The following is a 16484-nucleotide window of genomic DNA, read 5'->3' on the forward strand; positions in this document are numbered from 1 at the left end:
GAGTATTCAACAATATTTTCTTTGGGGAAAAGGGAAAGAGAAAAAGAAGTGGGATTTGGTAGCTTGGGATAAGCTCTGAAAACCAAAGGCCCATGGTGGTTTGGGGCTTCATGACCCTGAAATCCTCAGCAGAGTTTCGGGAGCCAAACTTTGGTGGAGGTGGCTCAAGGAATCAGCAACCCCTTGAGCCAAGCTTTCCAAGCAAAAATATGCAAACAATTGGCAAGAGAAGGATCATATCAGAATGTCAGGGCTCATCAAGGGTTCCCACATTTGGAACCTTGCTTGGGAAAATAGAGCCATTGTCCAGCAACATAGTTTCTGGGAGATCCAAGTTGGGAACCTTGCACGTTTTTGGGAGGATAACTAGCAGCATGAACCAAATTTGTTTAGAGAAGAACTAACCGCTCTCAAAAATGACACTGACAACAAAGGTTTACTTATGGTAAGTGACTTTTGGGATCAGGTAAGGGATAATGGGAAATGGAGAATATGGAAGAATCTTGGTTACAGTGAAGAGAGTCCTTTGAGGGCCCAGGTGGATTCCCTTGCTCGTGACTTGGAGTAGAGGAAGATTTTGGTGTCTTCCTCGTCTGACCACCTGAGATGGGATCAAAACACCGAAGGCACTTTTAACCTCAAAGAAGCTAAACACATGGCCCTAGTTTTTTATTATCTAAACCCTGATCAAGTTTGGAATGACATTTCGCAAAACTCACAATGAATGAAAATCAAGTTGTTTATGTGGTTGGTTCACCAAAATAAAATTCTCACATGGGAGAATCTATTGAAAACGGGAATTTTTGGCCCATCCAAATTCCATCTATGTGGCTTACAGGAGGAGACGATGGAACATTTACTAAACCTCTGCCCCTTCACCTCTACCTTGTGGGATTGGGCGGCATCAATCTTCAGGCAAACTGATAGGGACAGACTTAGCATCACCAACACTCTGAAGAATTAGAGGAAAGACTTCTCAAGTAATGAAATCATTAACAAGGCTTGGACTCTGGTTCCAAGCTTTATTATCTGCGATGTCTGGAAAGAACGCAATGGCAGGATTTTCAAGAACAAAATAGGCTCGACCCAGAATATCATTTCCCAAATTTTACGACAGCTCAAAGATACAATAGGAGCCCTTATGTGGAAATTTCCTAAGGACCCCCCTCACCCCAGGATGCTCGCATACTGCAGCAATTAGGTGTCCATTCTCTAGTTCCCCAAGGCACTGTCAAGGGTGTGAGAAAAATAATTGTTGGTAAAGATACCCGACAACCTTCTCCTTATGGTTTTTTGAAAATCAAAATACACGGGGCCTCAAAGGGCAACCCAGAGATGGCTGGATTTGGTGGTGTCATAAGAGATGAGTAGGGGCGCATAAAGGATATCATCCACAGTCATTTGGGGACTACCACTAATAACATGGCGGAGCTCATGGCCTTAGAAAAATGCCTGGAAATCTGTTGGAGTCAAATTTACACAACGCCATCATTGAAGCTGACTCTGAATTGGTCATTAATGCGGCCAAGAAAATGTGTAATGGAACGACACCTGGAAAAGTGTCGAAACATTGGAGGCTATCACAGGTCTTTCAGTGTATTCATTCCCACTTGCGAACCCTAAGAACTGTCAGCTTCGTTCATGTGCGAAGAAAAGCCAATATGTTAGCTAATCGTCTAGCGAATGAAGGGGTGCTATGTAAGGAAAGCTATATTCGGTATGACTGGGAGTCTATACCCTCTAGTAAATTGCGTGATGATTGTCAATGACAGGCAGCCAAATACATGGCGAATCTCCAGACCAATAAAGAATGAGCAGGAGGAAGACCAATGGGAGATGAAGGAATGACATAAAACCGAAGTGAACAGAAGGACGAAGAGGTGAGGTAATGATGCACAGGAGGCGTTAGATCAGGGAAGATCAACAGACATAATTGGTGGAAAATATTAGCGGGAGTAGTAGAGAGTAGAAGTCCTTAAGCCTGGTTGAAGTGCCGCATTAAATCCTGAACGTCATTTTTATTTCCAAACGTTGACATCACATGTCATTACAGGGGTTCAACTACTTGTAACACGCGTGCTAGTTGAATAGCCGCAGACCGTCGAATTTAAGTGCCCCCGTCATCGAATGGTTATCATTTTTCAAAGTGGTGGGAGGTTAAGACTATGAGCGAACCCGAATTTTTATAGACCAAAGGTTCATTTTCTATATTGGGTCCGGAAAGTTGTTAAGAGGCGCGTAAGTTCCCGATGCGATGTTGCGACAACCGTCGGATCAAGAACCAGATCGACGACAGAGATTTAATCACAAATCGTCTTTCGGTAAAAGACTCTGGTCAGCGATAAACCTAGTTTTTGCGATTTTGCGATGCGCCGAGGTTTGTGAGGTTGCGATGAACTTTGGACCATCACATCAAAGGGTTGATCGAATGGCGAAGGTTTACTCTCGCATTTCGCAGGACTCAAGGGTTGGCGGCTTGCAGTAACTGAGATGTGCGATAAGCCGAGAATGAGATGAAGTGTCTAAATTTGTTTTTGTTTGTGATGTTATGGGTTTGTTTGACCTTGTTGTTTGTTTCTCTTCAACGAGTCTGTCTGTTGCTGGTCTTTACACTTGTAAAGACGTGTACCATATGTAATCTTGTTTTATCAGTGAATTGAAGGCTCCACTCTTACTTGACCAAAAAAAAAGATTAGGTTTAATATTAGGGGCAACAAGAGGGGTAGGCGTGTTTTATGATCCTGACGAGGTCAAAGTTGTAGAGTATTCATGGGGCTTAGGATGCATGACAAACAACTAAGTTGAAGCTTATGCCCTCTACTAGAGGATTCAATTAGCCAAAGAAAATCAAGTAGCTTCTCTCAATGTATTGGGAGACTCCCTCCTTATTAAGCATTTGGTGAAGAGTTCCCTTCAAGGGACAGAACATTAGAAAGACTTATGAAAGGAATTAGAAAATCAGTAAAAGGGTTCTCTTCGATAAAATATTTTCATATTCTTTGTGATCTCAATAAATATGAAAACTTATATGATGAAAGGTGTAAATTAAGATTGAGAGATTTAAAAATCAATGGTCAAATTAGGCCCTCCCCTATTCTTTAGAGCTAAATGGATTAGCTTTGCACAATTATGAAGGATTGCACTATCTATCAATAATAGTATGACATGCAAATTTATTTTTTGATGGGTCAGTTTGGTAAGGTATATACCTAAAAATCCCCCCATTTTTTGTTGTCTAGTTTGGAATCCCTTTGGAAAAAAAATTGTAGTTTGCTAGATAAGTGGGCTTAGGAAGAAATTTTGAAGATATAGCTATGTACTACCTGATGTATTTTATTTGATGTGATCCATGCGCAACGCAAACTTGCATATAAATACAAAATTCTCATATTGGTTTAAAAAAAAGAAAAAAGACTAAGTTTAATATTGCATGTAAGCATATTACCCTTCTACTAAAACTTAAAAGATTGGTGGTATATAATATTAAATTATGTGTAGATATTATTTAGATTAACACATTTTTGTTTGTTTTTAAGTATGACTTCATATTGCTTTTAATTAGTTATGAGCTTGGTTTTCTTGAATGTAAAGAAATAAGTTAATGATCCAAGACTAAAAGTATTTGAAAAAAGTGAATGTTTATCCTTTTATAAATTACAGATAAATTATTTAAAAAATCTAGAATTGTCTATACATAATGCAGTTGCACATGTTTGGAAAATATATCAATAAAAACTAAATAATATCATTAAATATTATAGATTTTTCTATATCATTAAATATTATAAATATTTCCATATTTTGAAAAAAAAGACAAGTAAATTTAATAAACAAAGGCTACATATTACCTAGTCCAGCGACTTACTTTAAATATACATATATTTTAGAATCTAAACTATGTGTGAAAGTAGCATTGGATGTCATAATAAAGCCACAATTTTTATCCAAAGTTCGTCAATTGTTTGCTACTTTTGTAATGAAAAGAATCTACATTGTTGTCTATTGTAGAACACTACTTTGATGAGGTTTGAAACTGGATAATTTAAACACACATAAAAGCTTTTGTTATGGAAAAGTTCCACAAGCGTACTTAGGATAAGGAGCTAGGAAGAAAGAAAAAATACTATATTGAAGTGTTTAATCTCACTCATAATCATCAACCAAAAGCATACATAGAGGCAAATATCTCTTGGAGAGCCAAAATTCTTATTGCGCGGTTAAGGACTAATTCTCATCAACTCCGTTGTGAAACATGGCACTGGAAAAGACCAAAGGAAGTGTGGGAGGAAAGGGTATGCATTTTTTGTTCTTCCAGAAAAGTGGAAACCAAAAAACATTTCATTTTAGAATGTGAGGCCTTCAAAAACAACATGGAAATTTATGCAGGTATGCTGGCAGCTAGCTCTTGGGATAATCTATTTAGCGAGGGGTTTGTTGAGAAGCTGGGAGCATTTATTGTGAAGCTTCACAGAAAAAGGGTCGAATACATCAAGCAGATGAAGAAGAAATATGTCCCATAGGCTATCTTTAGCCTCGTGGAACTTAAAATAATTTCTTTCTTTCTTCTTTCTTTCTAAAGAGTACAACTACCTAACCGATTGGAAAATGCAAAAAGTGTTTTGGATAATTAATTGTCAAAGGCTTCTTATTTCATTAAGGTGGATGAGGATTTGTTGACTTTTTCTTTTAATTGAGAGTCTAAATTGATTCTCAATGGAATATGCTTAGTCTTAATGCTTATCAACAATTGTAGTCTATTACAGAGTTTGTTAGGTTGCATTGACTTTTAATAAATTTTAAAAATTAGATTCTTGCCAAGTGGCTCTAAGCCCACCAATTTCTTATGGATTTGAGATTATTCCATTCTAATAAGTTCCTCCATGATAAGTTCCTCATTATTATTTATAACATTAATTTTTATATAAGCAAATTTTATTTAGTAAAATGGTCCATTGCTTTTAATAAATTTAAAAAATTAGATTCGCCACATGGCTCCCCACCCACCAATTTCCTAGTGATTTGAGATTATTTCAATTCTAATAAGATCCTCATTATTATTTATAACATTTTTATATATAAGCAATTTCGTTGTTAGCAAAATGGTCCATTTTACGATAAGATGTGTAATTCCTTTCTTTTCTTAAGTTAAAGTTGACCTATAACCTCTTTATACAGGGTTAATGAGGTAAATGTGTGCATTAGTGAGGAATTCTTCATGTTACAGTAGTTTTTTTTATTATATTTATGAAGCCTTCGTTATATCAACCACATTAATCTTTTTAATGTGGTTATTTTTTAATTGAGGGCCTAGATTGATTCTCAAGGGAATATGCTCAACATATGCTTAGTCTTAATGTTTATCAACCATTTCATTATAAAGTTTATTAAGTTGCATTGATTTTTAATAAATTTAAAAAATTAGATTTGTGCCAAGTGGCTCTGAGCCCACCAATTTCCTAGGGATTTGAGATTATTTCAATTCTAATAAGTTCCTCCATGATAAGTTCCTCATTATTATTTATGACATTCATTTTTATATAAGCAAATCTTATTTAGTAAAATGGTCCATTGTTTTTATTATTCATCAAGTTGTTGTTGTCGTTACGGATCTGCGCAGCCCTAGCCAGAGAACGCAACACGCAGTTGTCCCTCAGCAGCCTCCTGCTACTAAGGATCGAGCAAGATGGATTCACCAGAGGATGGAGATCCTCTCTCTGATCACCAGCAAGAAAATGAAGGAACAACAAAAGCTTTCGCCTCGCTCATTTCTGCAATGGGTCCAGCAAAGAATCAACCGTCAGTAACTAAGTTTGTTAAAATATTGGAAGACATCCCTGAAATCTCACTCCCCCCCGCTCTCCCCCGTAGAGCAGCTTTGTCCCTGGTGGAGCATGGATTAGTCGGGCAGTTTACTGGGTTATGGCCCTCACCCAAGACCATCCAAAAATGGGTAGAAAGGAACTGGACTGTGTCAATAAATGGGAAAATTTCAATCAGGTTTTGTGGAAGAGGGTACTACACCTTCCACTTTGAAACCAAGGAGGATCGTGATCTGATATTTAGGAATGGCCCATACTTCATGGATACAAGGGGACTGTACCTAAACAGATGGACTCCAGATTTTGATCCAGAAATGGATGTACCCAGCGTTGTCCCAGTCTGGGTCAGGTTGCCACATCTTCCCCTCCACTGCAGGGGAGATGATTTAGCTAAAGTTATAGGAAATGCAGTCAAGAAATACATAAACAGATGTGAGCCAAAGGAAAATATGCATGCATGCGCCAAAATCTGTGTAGAAGTGGATTTAGGGAAAGGGCTTTCAGAAGCGATCAAAATCAAAGTCGATCAGTGGACGCATATTCAACAGCTGGATTATGAACAAATCCCCTTCAAATGCAAGGTATGTCACAAATACGGCCATTTTGCTAATATATGTACAAAAAAAAAATGAAAATGAAAAGATTGAAGATCCGGAAAACAAATGGGAACAGGTTAAAATAAAGAAGACAGCTAACAAACAACCCATTCATCCTTCTTCGCAGTCCCTCATATCTTAAGATCCCCTCCCTCTATCACCAAAAGCAGACAACAATCCTCTCATTAGCCCAAATCCTTTTGAGCCATTGGATCCCTTAGTGCCCCCATCCCCAGACATAGATCCAAATCTAGATCCCACCCCCATACTCTCAACCCCTCAGCATCCCCTCCGATTTCAAACACTCAATCCCCCCCCCCCCTCAGAAGATAGAATTCTAACAAGAAATCAATCAAAGGAAACACCTCAAAATGTAGAATATATATATAAAAAAAAAAGCAGGAAGAAAGTCAAACAAAGAACTGAGGGATGAAGCGGCAGCAAATTAAATGGCATTAGGAACACAGAAACCAATGGAATCCTTCTTGGGAAGAAGCACAGGAAACAATGATAAAATCCAACAAAGAGGAAAAGGTCCCTTACACCACCCAACAAGCAAATAATGAGAGCGGTCTCCTAGAACTGCTGAGGAATGGGATCATCCTTTAAAGAAAATGCCACGAGAGACATTCTGGCAAAAGAAAATCTAGACATTCTTGTGATTCAAGACACCAAAACAAATAGCCATGAAACTGAAAATATTAAAAAAATAAATAAAAATTATGAAGGGGAAGCAATACAGGCAACATGAGCGTGAGGAGGAATTTGCACAATATGGATGAAAGGGCTCTGGGAATTGATACAACAATAAAAAAAATATCATCACTGGCTACAAACACACCTATTGCAAATAAGCACAAAAGAGAAGTACAGTGTCATAAACATATATGCTCCCAACCACTACAAGGAAAAAGAACAATGCTGGGACACCATAAAGGAAGCACTAAAAGAAACACAAACTGGGAAAATATTTCTCGAATGGGACTTATATTTGGTAAGAAGTATAGAAGAAAAGTTTGGAGGGACATATCACACAGACCCATCCAGGGATGCTCTGGAAGAGATAATGGAACAACACAACTTAATAGACATTCCCCCAAACAATGGAAAATATACCTGGAGCAACAAAAGAGTGGGCAAAAACAACATTAAAGAAAGGTTGGATAGAATTCTGATTCAAGAAAACATAGCAGTGCACAACTCTATTAAATAAAAAAATTTACATACCACGACATCCGATCATAAGCCGGTGGCAATAATGATGGGAAAAATGGAAAATCAAGGACCGCTCCCATTTAGATACAACTCAATTTGGGACAACAATACAGAAATCAACGAACTAATCAAGGAAGCATGGGCACCAAGAGTATCAGGATCACCCCAATATATTTGGGAAACAAAATTAAAAAATTTAAGAGCCAAGCTAAAGGAATGGGCAAGAGCAAACGAAAAAAAAAAAGAGCTGCAACAGAAAATGGACAACATGCAAATTGAAAAAGAAAGCAAAGAAGAAGACAAGTAGGATTATCTAAGAGAGAAGGAGATATTTTGGGAAATATATAGGGAAAACAGGAAAGAGGAAGAAGAGGCCAGACTGAAATCCAGAAGCCTATGGCTCAAGGCAGGGGATAAAAACACCTCCTTCTTCCACAATACTATGAAGATAAGAAGAGCAAGAAATCAAATAGAAAAAATACAAGCTGACGGTCAAGAGGTCAAAGGTGTAGAGGAACTAAAAAAAGCAGCCCACAAGCACTTTAAAAATTTACTTTCAGCTAAAGAAGAAACGGTTGAGTATGAAAACTTCCTACAACATACAAAAAAAAAAAATTAAAAAGATCAAAACACAGAAATGTGCAAAGAGATAACAGAAGAAGAGGTGGTGGTGGCCATATGGAGCCTACATCCAGACAAATCCCCAGGGCCAGATGGTTTTACAATATCATTCTACAAATTCCATTGGAATACAATTAGAAAGGACTTTTTAAGAATGTCTTCAACAACAACAAAAAAAATAGGAAGCAATACAAAATCCTCCTATCTCGCTTTAGTCCCAAAAGAATCCAATCCCCCCACTTTCAATAGATTTCGCCCCATTTCTCTTTGTAATTCCTCCTATAAGATCATAACAAAAATAATTACAAATAGAATCAAGGAAGTGCTCCCAACAATCATATCTGAAAATCAGGGAGGATTTGTGCCCAACAGGCAAATCATAGACAATGTAATATTGTACAGAAAGTTGTACATTCCAATATGCAAAGAAAAGAAAAAGGAATCATAATCAAATTGGATATGGAACATGCATTTGACAGGGTCAGCCTCTAATATCTAACGGCAATCCTCAAGAAACTTGGATTTTCAAGAGAAATAACAGAAGTCATCCAGGCTTGCATCTCCACTCCTTGGATCGCTCCTCTTATAAATGGAAGGCCCAACGAATTTTCCAAAGCACAAGAGGCCTCAAACAAGGATGCCCTATCTCTCCCTTCCTATATATTTTAATGGAGGAAACTTTAAGCAAAGCCTTGGAAAAAAAAAATAAAAAATAAAGAAACATCACCGAGCTTAGAATAGCAAGAGGAGTAAAGACAATAAACCACTCTCTTTTTGCTATTGACACCCTATTGTTGGGAGGCGCATCAACAATAATTTCAAGAAGGTTCAAAAGAATACTGGACGACTTCCTACAGGTTTTAGGTGGGCTCTTAAATAACATTGAATGCAGAATATATGGATGGAATACACCTCCTAGAACCATGCAAAGGATTTCACAAATCCTAGAAATCCCCATACAGGAAAAATGGACTCACTTCCTTTACTTGGGACTCCCTATATCAAAAGAGAACATGAAGATAGAAATATGGACCAAACAGATTGAAAAAATGAAAAATAAATTTCAAAGCTGGGAATGATGTGGCTAAATATGGAAGGAAGGTAATATTAATTAAAGCACTCCTAAAAACATTGTCTATCTACCAATATGAAATAATCTTGGCCCCGGCAAGTGCCAACAAACAAATGGAGTTAATTTTAATAAGCTTTTTATGGCAGGGGGTAAGCAAGAAAACAAAAAATTCAGTTTGGTCAGGTGGGAGCAAGTAGTATTACCATATGAACAAGAAGGCCTATCAATCAGACTACTTGGGCTCATGAATACAACCCTTGGAATGAAAGTAATATGGAGACTAATCACAGGAAAAAAAAGCTGGTGGAAAAAAACACTCATCTCAAAATACATGGATGGCTCTAGGAAAAGACTGCTTAATGGAAATATCCCATCAAGACAATGTACTCAAGCCTGGAAGCTAGTAAAAAAGACAATTCCTTTAATGAGAAACTATATCTCTAAACTTTTAGGCAATGGAAAAACAATATCGGGGAGGATAGAATTATGGGAAAAGAATCACTAAAGACTCATCCAAACATTGAAGGCATTCAAAAATGGATGATAGGAAAAGGTCTAAATACTCTTCACTCAATCTCTCTTTGGAACCAAAGAGAATGGCAAGATTGGAAAATCTTAACAATCCCTGCAAATCTAGAGGTGCAATGGAGCAAATTAAGGCAGCTTCTAAAAGGGGCAGCACCAATAAATTATGATGAGGAAGATGACTTCCTTTGGGATCCAAGTGGTGGAAAATACACAGTGAAGACTGGATACAAAATCCTACAAGAACAACCAAATCAACAAGATTGGGATTGTTGGAAGGCTGTCTGGAAATTAGAAAGTTTGCCTAAGATCAAAATGTTTATATGGACTCTCTTAAACGGGAAGATCTTGACTAGTGAAAACTTAAAAAAGAAAGGCTTCAAAGGCCCATCACGATGCCCAATGTGCTTGCAGGTTGAAGAAACCATTCAACATTTATTTCAAGAATGCATTTTCGCCAAAGAATGTTGGCTGCAGCTCGTAAGTCCTCTTGAAATTAATATAAATTTTGAAAAGCCTCTGTCGGACTTTCTCCAAACTTTGGAGAAGGCCTATCCATATACAACAAAGAGGAAAGTCATGATACAGAGGATCTTGAAATGCATCCCAACAGTTCTTTGTTGGCAAATTTGGTTGATGAGAAACAAGTGCATCCTCAAAAACCAAACTCCAAGAATGGGGAAAACCCTCTCAAAAACTTGGGGTTTAACTTCTGAAATACTTAATGTCAAAGGAACGGCATCAACAAACTATAATACTCTTCAACAAGAAGAGCGAGACTCACTAAACAAAGCCATAATAAATAACAATGGATAAAAAGGACAAAGGAAGACAGCTTCATAAAATAGCTGGAAAATGAGAATGAATGAAGAGGAACTTGCAACTTGGAAAAAAATAATCAGAGAAGACATTGTCTCTACTTTGATGGGGCCTCAAAACATAATCCTAAAAAGGCAGGGGCAGGGGGAATTATTCTTGATCCGGATGGGAAAGAAAATGTTACATATGAATGGGGACTTGGAGAAGTCTCAAATAATAAGGTTGAAGCTTACAGCCTGTTAATGGGAACAAGAATAATAATAAAAAAAGAGCGATACAAGATCCCATTATAATAGGAGACTCAACCATAATAATAGAGGCAATGTCCCGTCACAAAAATCCCAGCAATGAGTTCATGAATAGAATATATAGGAAAATCAGGAAGAATTTAGAAGGCTCGAGAGATGTAATTTTCAAACACGTCTTACGAAGCTATAATCAATAGGCAGACCATTTTGTTAATCAAGTAGTGAAAAGAAATGAAGGGAGCATCTAGGAAAACAAAGAGGAACATCACAACTCTGTGCCATAACCTCCATCAAAAGATCACAAGCATGATTTCCAACAAAAACAAGGAACAAAGCGTACTCATAAAAGAAATTAAAAAAAAGCAGCAATCAGAAATCAGCAAAAGGCATATCTCTGCAATGACAAGCAGAAAGTCACGAGAACTTAGGAAACATCATAGCAGCTCAAAAAATCGCATTAGTGTTGGCAGCAAGGACGATTGCGATCTTGGTCACAAGAACCACGCAACAATCCATCCCATCGGCGAAAGGCATTGGGCAGCCCCCAACCTCTACAAATACATTTGGAAATGCAACATATCATGCAACTCCAGTTCAAGGAAAAGTTGTATGTTTGAATCGCTCCTCATCTCCCCTGTTTTGCTCCAAGCATCTCCACCTTTCCTAAACTCCTCCCTGTTTACTCTTCACTGCCCAAGAATCCTACATCCCGTCATCTCCTCCACACTCCCATCCACCCTTGTTGTGAAAATCCTCAGCTCCCAAACGCACTCCCCCACAAACGATCATCCCCACCTCTTAACTCCTCCCTCCTCAATGACCCTCCTTCCTGACTGTCACATTCAGGATAGCCAAGCTTTAGCAAGCAGTAAAGTTCAGAACAAAAGACAGGCATGCAGCAATAGTAGAAGAAGGAAACAGTTGCAGACAAAGAAAGAAAATCAAGCAGAAGGAACAGTCGCAGCCAACAAAAGGAACAACGCAACAATAGAGGGAACAACAAGCAGAAGGAACAGTCGCAGCCAATAGAAGGAACAACAAACAGAAGGAAAAACACAACAATAGAAGGAACAACAAGTAGAGGGAACAACCGCAGCCAACAGAAGGAACAACGAGCAGAAGGAACAACACAACAACAGAAGGAACAGCAAGCAGAAGGAACATCACAACAACAGAAGGAACAACCCACAGTAGGAACAACAAGCAGAAGGAACAACACAACAAAAGAAAGAACCTCTTAGGAGCAATCAGTCTACAATCCATGAAAAAATACCAGAGAATCAATGTTATGTAAATTTGTTTTACTAGTAGGACAATATGTTAGACAGTATTCAAGAGTAGCTACAGAACTCTATGAATTTTTAAATATAAGCACAAGAGAAGGGACTGCGTTGCCAGCACATTCTCATGGCTCAGTTTCTACTTATGCTACAATCGATTGTAATAGGAGCTTGCTCACCTCAACTTTTGGTAATATATCCACTCCACCTCAACTTTTGGTAATATATCCACTATCTGATCTTGTTAAAAAAAAAATGGTCCATTGCTTTTAATAAATTTAAAAAATTATATTTGTGCCAAGTGGCTCCCCACCCACTAATTTCCTAGAAATTTGAGATTATTCCAATTCTAATAAGTTCCTTATTATTATTTATAACATTTATTTATATATAAACAATTGTTTTTAGCAAAATAATTCCTTCATTTTCTTAAGTTAAAGTTGACCTATAATCTTTTTATACATGGTTAATGAAATAAATGTGTGTATTAATAAAGCATTGGCAATAAATTTTTTTATTATATTTATGAAGTCTTCTATTATATCAACCACATTAATATTTTTAATGTAATTGTACTAATTTAAATAAAATTAAAAATTATTGTTTTAAAATATTAAAAGACATTAAATTAAATATATATCTTTATTTCATTATTCTTTTAAAATAATTTTCTTTTATTTTTTAAATTTAAGATTTTATATCAAAATATTAATTACATGGTTAATAATTATTTTAATCTTAATTTTAAAAATTATGTTCGATATTTCAATTATTCTTTATATATAAAATGGTTTCGTAATTAATGATTTTGTAAAAAAACAAATAAATTAAGATGCTGACCCACTAAGCGAATGTTGAGAATGGCCCATCCACAAAGAAAGATACATACAATATGTGTTTATAGTTTACCCACATTTTTCCAATATTTTGTGGTTGATGTTAATGGTGTCACTATGTATCAATGTACCAATACATTAATAAAAATGAATCATGGTAAAATAAGATGATAATCAATGAAATTTAAGGAAAAATATATATATTTTTTCTTATTTGTAACATTGATTTTGGACAAATTTGTTTAATTTTTAATTCAATGCTAAACTAATTAGGCCGATAGGCTTTCTTATGCATCAACTTCTTCGTCAACACATTAGGGGAGACATTTTCAACCGTTGATTTGAAGTGTCACTGCTTTTTCCAAATTATCGGTTGAGTTGCCTTCTTTTCACCTCCGAGTTCTGCTGTGATTTCTATGATATGGCAAGATATTTTTACTGCTTTTTCTCTTTTTTTATGTCACTCTTGAAAATATTTTTACTGCTTTTTCCCATTCAACATGTGGCACACATTTTTTTATTTTAATGGAAACCAGAATTTGAAAACAAAGCTTTCTATTATTACCTCGGTATTGTTTCCGTTTTCGTCTGCACTTTGACTGCTTTTTCCAAACATCGGTTGAGTTGTCTTCTTTTCACCTCCGAATTCTACTGTGCAATACGCGACATACAGCTCATTCCAAGTTTCACTGCGAGAGCAACTTTACATCTATTAACGATGCCGAGGGATAAAGCAATTCGAAGTTCAACGCTTTACCCTTAATAAATCTTCTGCCAGCTATTTTTCATGTGTTATGTCATTTGCATGATGCAGTAGTAAAGAAGATCCCTCGCACTCAGCCGTAGAAACACCGGTGCCTCAGAAGGGGCACTGAAGACGACGGATCCCCACTCCGCCTCTCAACTAGATTTCAGTATGGATCTATTTATTTAACTACACGTTCACATTCTAATTAGTATAGTAATGGCTTGCGAGGATTGACTTTCAGACACATTTTTTTAAAGAAAAATCACAGTGCCAAAATAAACAATAGATTTATTTGGAAAATTACTTGGAAAAACCACAATTTTTTTGTTAAATAAAAATTTATAATGATTTACAATTTTGTCAACTCTAATCTTCTGGTTTTGTCAGGTAGAGATATAATTTTTAATCAATATTATATATAAATAATTAATAATTTAGTCAAATATTATTAACACAATAGCATGTGCTATGCATCAGTCTCCAACAAGATCAAAACCATCACTATAAACTCTTCCAAAATTTTCAAGAATTTATAATATTATATTATTTTTATTTTATTTATTTATTTTTACACATATTAAACACTAGTAAAAGCTTCAAGGAATAGTTTTTATTGTTAAGTTTCTTTCCAATTGAAGAATTACTAAATCAAATCTTTTAGACGTCTAGACAGATAAATCTGCCCAAAATATTACCCATCAGAAAATCCAAACAAGATTAGGCCTTTGAATAGGCTGCAACTTGTTCAGCAGTTTGTCTACGTTCTACACAACATTTGCTTATTATGTTTTGACTTTCTAAATGCAATATACAAGTATGGTTTTCAATGAAATATATTGGTAGGGGATAGTCATCGTGGTTATTGCCTTGGTCACTAGCAAGCTTCGTATATGCTTGACCATCTACAGAAGTTTCTTGATTTTGGGTAATTAAATTAACCTCTTGATTTTGGGTAATTAACTTACTCTAAAATGAAATAAGACATTCAATGTGTTCCTTGTAATATAGATATAAACAAAACATCTAAAAAAAGTAATTGCACAATGATCCAGAAGAAAACAAGGTTTTCCACAAACCAATTAACTTTTCTAAAAAAATTCAACAATTCCAATTTAATAATCCTATCGGCCTCTCTTTGTACCTTTTGGGACAATTGCTAGTTAATAGTTCATAGTCAATAGTACATGGGTGATATGATAGTAAATAAATTATTTTATATACTCAAACACATTATGTTATATATATATATATATATATATATATATATATATATATATATATCTTAGTCAAGTGGTTTGATAACGGGAGACCCAAGGATATTTACGTTGTCAAAATCACTCTTGGATTTTATTTAGTATTGGTCACACTAGCCCTTTATAACATGACTGGATTTTTTCTCATGAAATTTTGAAAAAATGACTTTCACATCATAGAATGACTTATGAATACACCCCATCAAAGTCTATTCTACTTCCCATATGTCACGCCCCCAATTCTTTTTTTGTTAAATTGGTCGGGTGCGGCACCGCCTAAGTCATTAAGATGTTCCATCGTTAACAATCTTTACGGACTACGCCTTAACAATCATATTATTAATGTGCGAAACTTCATTAACAATAAGAGTAAAATCAACTTGCAAATGGTAATAATAAACTCTTTTATTATTTCCCAAGTTTACAACCGAGGAGGACGCCTGCCTGTGCAAGAGCGCACGGCGGTCGTGTCAACTCCAACCGAGGACCGATATACAACATACAACATACAATATGTAACTCTCGCGTCGTTGGGCGGGTGGGTGCACCCATGCCCGAACCCACTGCCAAACCACAACACGCGACGAGCTACCGTGTCAACCGATTCTTACTTGAACGCCCGTCTCGGCAGTCACATCCAACCGTGCGTCGTATTACCGCCTGCACCTCCCTTAACTGCGCATTATCCTTATGCGAGTGGAGAGAGTGAAGATCGAATGATTCCCTGCCAAATGAACCGCAGGTCTTGCCTTATATATACACATCATACATGTACGTTTTATCCTGGCCGACCCACCAAATGTTAACATGGGTGCCCCCTCAAGTCACGTTCTACCACCGTCGGCTTGGGTGGGTGTTCACCGCCCATCACCATCGTATAAAACACATCGCAAGTCATATAACCTGCGCGCCTGAGTGCGAAGGCACTCTAACACTTCGTCGTTTTTTTTTTGCTAACCGGAGGAGCGCGCGCCTGACGCAAGCCGCAGGGCGTTACATTCTCCCCCACCAGAAGTCATTGTTGTCCCGACAATTCCTGTCTTCCATCTCAATCTTCTGTCATATTTCGCGATCTTGTCCTTCCATCTCCAAAGTGAGTCCTCCGTTTCCCAACTCTCTTCCTCCAGTGCATTCTTCCATCTACAAAGAAATTCCCGTCTCTCGTGGCGACCAATTCTCCTAGTCCTGCGGTTCACAAGCTTCTTCAGTTCTAGTCCTGGTCTGTCCACAATCCCGGCTGGTCCTCTCAGTGGTTCAACCCTCTCTGGATGGTCTGAATCAAGTCAACATCTCTTCAGCTGGCTCACATGAAAAACAGGGTGCTTCATGTGCATATGGCGTGGAAGTTCTAGCTCATAAGCAACTTCCCCCACTTTCTTCTTCACTTGAAACGGTCCCTCATACTTCTGTGTCAGTTTGCCTGTAGTCCCCTTGGCTGGCTGAAACTGCTCT

This window comes from Pinus tabuliformis, chromosome 3_2, assembly GCF_031772625.1.
Source record: "Pinus tabuliformis cultivar Carrire ecotype Pingquan chromosome 3_2, CPIR1, whole genome shotgun sequence".
NCBI lineage: Eukaryota > Viridiplantae > Streptophyta > Pinopsida > Pinales > Pinaceae > Pinus > Pinus tabuliformis.